Here is a 6,299-nt window from a genome sequence, read left to right as displayed (position 1 = left end):
AAAGCACTTACAATATGTTTTTTTGGTCCCTGAGTGTGAAATCTTTACTGAACTATGGACTTTCTCAGTGTCTGAGACTCTAAAGAAAGCTGTAGAGAGTGTCACATTGATTTGTGCTATTAGGGTCAATGGGGAGTGCCCTCCTTGCAGCAACGGAAACCAATATTATTTCTTCTGTATGATATGCCTCGAGGGCAGCACTCGTATTGAGAATGATATTAGTTTAAGGACGGACCCTTGAGGTTCATTGCATGACATTCATGCATTACCGAGCACACTGAGTGTATGTCCTGCAGAAAAAACAGGACCAGATGCCTGAGCTGTTTCACACATTTTGCTATCTTGATATGTTGCCTTTGTTATGATTATTTTTGACATTATGTGTGGCTAAAGTACAAGGTGAGCAGTAAGCAGAATAACACCCTAATGTAATCAATAATGGGTCAAACCCAGATAATTACTCCTCATGATAATTATCATATGCATGTTTGTGGTTATTTGGATTGTGGGAAGAAAACAAGGGCAGAGGAATGTTGACACAGAAAGAGTCTGAAATCCAGACTACACACTGTCTCTAGCTACACACTAGAGCCATTAATCATCAGGGCAGAGAAACAGGCAATCGGAAACCAACAGTTTTATCAGATGTTCAGTCAGAGGCTGAATCCTGAGAGACCTTATGAGTCACAGGTTGGAAATCAAGTAGTCTAGTCCTTGTTCTGCACTGTAAGCACAGCAAGTCGAGCTGCTGATGCTGAACCTATCATGTCCAATCTCTTAAAACAGTTACTACAGAGTATAACCCATGTCATATATTGGTTTCATTTCGAGGTTACTGCATAGGAAGAATGTCTGTTTGACCTTAGAAATAGGAGGGACATATTCACACAGCTCAAGTGGCATGAAATTGTTATTTCAGTTATAGTTTCTTGCCCATCTTATCTCTCTTGACACTGGAAAATTAAGTATTTGAGGCACCTCTGTTTTTTCAGAATGCTCAACTTACTTCAACAAGTCATTATCTGGTAGATGCAATGTAATCTGCATGCAATCTGGTCGATGTTCGGTCTCCCCTACTTAATTAGTTTACTCTCAGTTTGTAATTTCTGGCAGGTTGAGAGAAGCCGTATCCATATTAACATATTTCCACAGTAATTGAAGGGCTTATGAGCTGCAGAAAATAGCCACTGATGCAGTTGAAGTTTTTGTTATGGCACACCTTGCTCTCAAATTATATATTTACTAATCTACCTATATCTAATAAGCAGGTTATTGCCAGCATCATCCTTTGCAGGCTGATGATTTGAAATAATAATTTTATTTCTAGATAATGTGTTATTACAGTAGCGTGACAGTTCTGCCTCACTGTGCAAACACTACTGCACCTCAGCTGGACTGTTGTGGCAGCAGCATAATGAAGGAGGCAGTCTTACTCTTCTGTCCTCTGCATTGCAAAATATGTCGCTGAAATATGGACAAGGATCAAGAAAAAAAATCTTTGAATATTACTACAGGGCATCTGAGGCATAAGCTTGGAAAGCACCAAGCTGTCAGAGCAGTCAAGGCTGTCCATGCTCATAACCGCCACGATGCCATGCACCAATATGTTATGACAAACTTAAGCTTAAGAGACACAATTAGGAGACGGCAAGAACAGCCAGTTATCGGTTGGAGGGAGAGCAGATTGACAGCTAAGGAGAAGCAAAGCGGTATTAAAGATCAGCTCTGTCAGAAAGACGGGGACACAGCTCTGTCATCTCTCCAGAGCCTTCCCACCATGCTTTTCATTTCCAGGTCAGAATAGGATCTGAGCAAGGAGCCAAACTGCCTAAAGGGGGCCAACTTAAGAGAGCAAGTCCTGTCCTGTCTTATCCTGGGCTCGGAGTGGAGATGAGAGCAGAAGGGTTTTGAACACAAGCCATCATGGATGCACCGCTTGAATAGAAAAATCAGCAAATCCCACCAGTAAGACATGAAGGAAAGAATGTAGAATTAAAATATTGATATTATATTTACACATTTTCACTCTCTCTCTGTCTGTCTTTCTTGACTAAATGTAAAAAAAGGCAGACTGTAATCTATACATTTTGAGCCATAAGAGACGGTGTGATGACTACGAAGTAAAGAGGAAACGAGTCCACAGCCATACTATGCTCAACTGTTTTCATTTTTTCTTACGTGAAGTTATTTTGTTATTTTCTCCTACGCTTTTCCTACTAATGTCCAGCAAAACGAATGTACCTGTGCAAGCCCCTGTGGTGTTAAGGCAATACAACTATTTGGTTTTGTTTAGGAAATGATTGTGGTTTGGGTTGAAATAACAACAAAAGTGACGGAACTTAAGACTTTTAGTTTCACATGGAACAGAAACAGTGATCTCCTGGATGAAAGTCCCATCTGCGTATCTGAAATCTGAGTGTGTAAATGTACCTACTATGTTGTGCGCTTCCACAAAAGAATGAAAAAAACTGTGTCCATGGCATTAATTCAATTTCAACCTGCCACCAACAAGAGTCAAACACCCTAAAAAAGACCACAATTGCACATAAGAGCTATATGCTGTATAAAGGCCTTAAACAGAAGCAATTATATAATGATTGTCTATAGATGTTTCACTTATTAGCTACATAATCACTATGAATGGCACACCTGTGTTAGATAAGATCACAGTTGATAACCAAAGACTAATCTGATGTGCCTCATGTTGCTTCACCTGCACTGAGGACAGCAGGTGTTTTCTCATGTGTCTCTGGCATTTTGGTATGTTAATGAGGGCAGAGCATGAGCCTGTGAGCCTGTGGTTACTGTTAAAGAAACAGAGAAGACTTTGTGTGCAGAAAAAGTTGAGTTACAGGTCAGTGGGGTGGTTCCACTGGGAGCCATTGTTTATTGTGGCTGAAGTGGAGGTGGTTTCCCCATCACTGTAGGGGAATGTTATTGAATATGACACACAAAAGCTTAACATAAATTACTTAGTGTGGCAATATTATAACTTCACTTTAATTACTGGGTGTCATATTCTGTTGATCTTGGAAAATAAAATTTGAATAATTCATCTCAAAGTACCATTTTTGTCCTTGTATTCAAATGCAACTCTGCAGGATGTTGTTTCCCAATAGTTTTGCTATTCATTGCTCTTATTTTGGTGTTTTACTCCATATATCATGTTCCAAGGTTTGTCTTTCTCCATGTATCCAAACCCTTCAACTAACTGTCTTGTGATGCTTATTTTCAAACTGCAACCTGTTAAATTTTAATTTGCAAGCTCACATGAGTGAAGGTGAGAGCTATGAGAGATGAAAAGAGCTTATTTTCCATTCACAAGTTCAACTTTGCACTGCAAGTGGCTATGGAGAAGCTTACTTGAAAAGAACTTTGGGGCACGGAGGCTAGGATTAGATGTGACATTAAGATTTTGTTTTCAAGGGCCTTTCTCACGGAGCAGGATTACCAAGCTAAAGTTGGGCTTAGCCCTGGCTTTTTTGTCTCACGACAATGACTCAGTCTGAAGCTAAGCTAACCTGCTCGAGCTTTGGGGATCGAAATATATGAAATGCCATGAACTTTGGAAAAAGTCCTGAGGATGAAGGAGGGAAACGCAATTATTTATTGTCACACAGGTTTTTTCAGACTACAAAAGAGAGTCATGCTAGCTGAGTATATTTACTGAAATAAATGTACTGTTGCATATTAAGCGTGCTGAAAATCCTTTATTGGAGTCTCGGGAGTGACTGAAGCAATAGATTGCGCTCACATTCACATCAGCGCAGCCTTTAGGGGCACAGAGAAAAGCAAAGCTTTGTGACTTGAAAATCCTTCCACCGCCTCAGTGTGAAGACATCATACTGTATTAATGAAAAAATCCCCACAGTGTTTTAATGACCTGGCAGTGATAAGCCTATTTACTTACACATGCAGTTTTCCTGCAGCTATCTTTTTGGGAGCTTGGCAGCAGCCACTTTTTACTGTTACAATTTGGTGTTGCTTATATTTATTCATTATGATCACCTTCTTTATAGACAAACATGGTACTACAGATCCACCTCTTTCCAACGTGCCTGTTTAACAGCTTTCATTAGCCTACTATCACAGAAGTACCTCAACTTTGTTTAATTTGCTTCATGAAAGGGTCCTGTATGTTTGCCTGTCTGTTGAAATGTGTATCATTTCAACATTTTTTTTAAATTTAGTGTTGCATGGGCTTCTTCTTGCCACAGTACAGACTTCTATTCCAGTGCAAAAGAGATGGGAGTATTTGCTGAATCAATATATGTGAAGATACACTAATTTGTGGTATCCATTTATTCTGCTGGATCAACTGGCCTGCATACAGTAAATCCCATTCATTCATCTCTTAAAATCATACATTTTCTGAAATTTTCCATTTTGCAGCAGCAGGTTTTGTATCTTTTGTTTTTTTTTATTTCCAGCTCCCTCCAAAACAGTTGAGGTTTTCAACTAAAAGGAAACATTTAGTTTGTCTTCATGAAGGTTTACATTGTCTTAGTGTAATTTTGTGTCCATGTTTGACATGTGATTGTGATCTCTGTCTGCATTGTCACTGTCATCTTTCAGAGCTTTCACTTTTTGCTTTTTGCTTGTTGGGTATGACAACTTTGTCAATGCCAGTTACTTGGCCTTCCAAACTTCATTATTAAAACTTCCATCATTAACAACATTCTAATACTAGATAATTAATAAAACCTTGATCTCAAAAATAAGGTTGCATCTACCTTAATAAAAGGCCAGTGTTTATCATTTATTGGGGATTTATGAAAAGAAATGGAATATAATGAAGTATGTTTTCTTTTGTGTATGATCACAATAATGATAGTGAAAAATAAGAATAGTTATGTTTTTGTTACGTTTATATCTACATAGGAGTGTGTCCTTATCATGGAATCAGACACTGGTGTTTTCATGTTGGCCATCGTACTTTTCCTTCATGCTTGGCACACTGCAGAAGTTTCAGTTGGTTGCAATCTGCAACCTCTACACTAGATATCGCCAAATCCTACACACTACCCTTTAATTAATAACTGATTCAATGCATCACGCGGTGAGCATGCTAACTAACCAATATAAAACACACACACCGCCAACAGGTGCATGCTGAGTCTGGCTAACATGCCAGATGCTATAATGCTTAAGGTGGATCCTCCAGAAGACTTCTACATTAAGTAGGAACTTCTGCTTTTCTGCTGTCTCTGATAAAAAACCTCTCATTCAAACTATTTGAGTTTGAGTTTGAATTTGAGGAGCGCCTTGGGATGGAGAGGCTGAGAGGACTGGTTACAGTAGGCTTTGCGAATGGATGAGCAGAGAAGTTGAAGCAAGAGAAGAATGTAGAGGACTTTGCGATGAACAATTGCAAACATTAATGGATGTAACTCTCCTGATGAGACTATCAGCAACATTATGTGTGTAGTGTTCTTTTCATGCCTGTGTTAATAACTATTGAGCTTAAAACTGCACTTTTAGTCACCTAGGTAAATGTTAAAGCAAAAAGCTGCTGGTTAATCAATCAGTGAGTAATCGTTCAGTGTTGTCAGTTCAGTTTGAGGATTTGAACGCGTAAAAGAAAATCTAGATTTCACTTTAAACTGCCACAGTAAAGTGTAGATCATTGCAATTGCTCTCCATCCCATTTATCTGACCTCTCTGTTCCCTCATGTCCTGAGAGGATCTCATTTTTCTTGCTGTCTCAAGACTCAAGAAGAAAAATAAAGCGGCAGCTGAGCATTTTCCTGCCAAGCTCCATAACTTTGGCGCCAACTTCCTCCAGCTAATTCTTCAAAACCGAAAAAACTTCCAACCCCAAACTCAAAAGCAATCTATTTTCACTGTCACATAACCAACCACGTCCCTGTCTAGTTTGTGCCTGACAGTCTTCCTTTTTCCTTCTTCTACACAGGGCATTAGTATAGCATCAACTGTTGGGCACCCAGTCTGTGGCTGCATCATTACAGTCACTGCCTGTCTGCTGTCTGAATGACAGTAGGTGTTGGTTACACAAGGCTCCTCTGAGTGTCTTGTTTATTGTGGAAGTGTGCGCTCTGCTGTCTGTTTGTTCTCTCTTTTAGACACCTGCTGCATTTCAGTGATTTCATGTGACAATGGAAACCTGGCACCTTCTACCTCATCATATTTCTCGTTGTCTTATTCTTTTTTTTATATATTTGTCAGCATCCATTCATTGTTTTGTTGCATGAAGTGCCTGTTGCACACTTAGTTTGGTCAAGTATGCTGAAGGAATACTTAACCTGTAAAATGATCATTTGTGTATCAATCACTCACCA

This window comes from Cebidichthys violaceus, unplaced genomic scaffold (assembly GCF_023349555.1).
Source record: "Cebidichthys violaceus isolate CVI_PGR_0920_01 unplaced genomic scaffold, fCebVio1.0.p SCAF_5, whole genome shotgun sequence".
Taxonomy (NCBI): Eukaryota; Metazoa; Chordata; class Actinopteri; order Perciformes; family Stichaeidae; genus Cebidichthys; species Cebidichthys violaceus.
The sequence above is the reverse complement of the archived record's forward strand: the minus strand, read 5'-3'. Positions refer to the sequence as shown.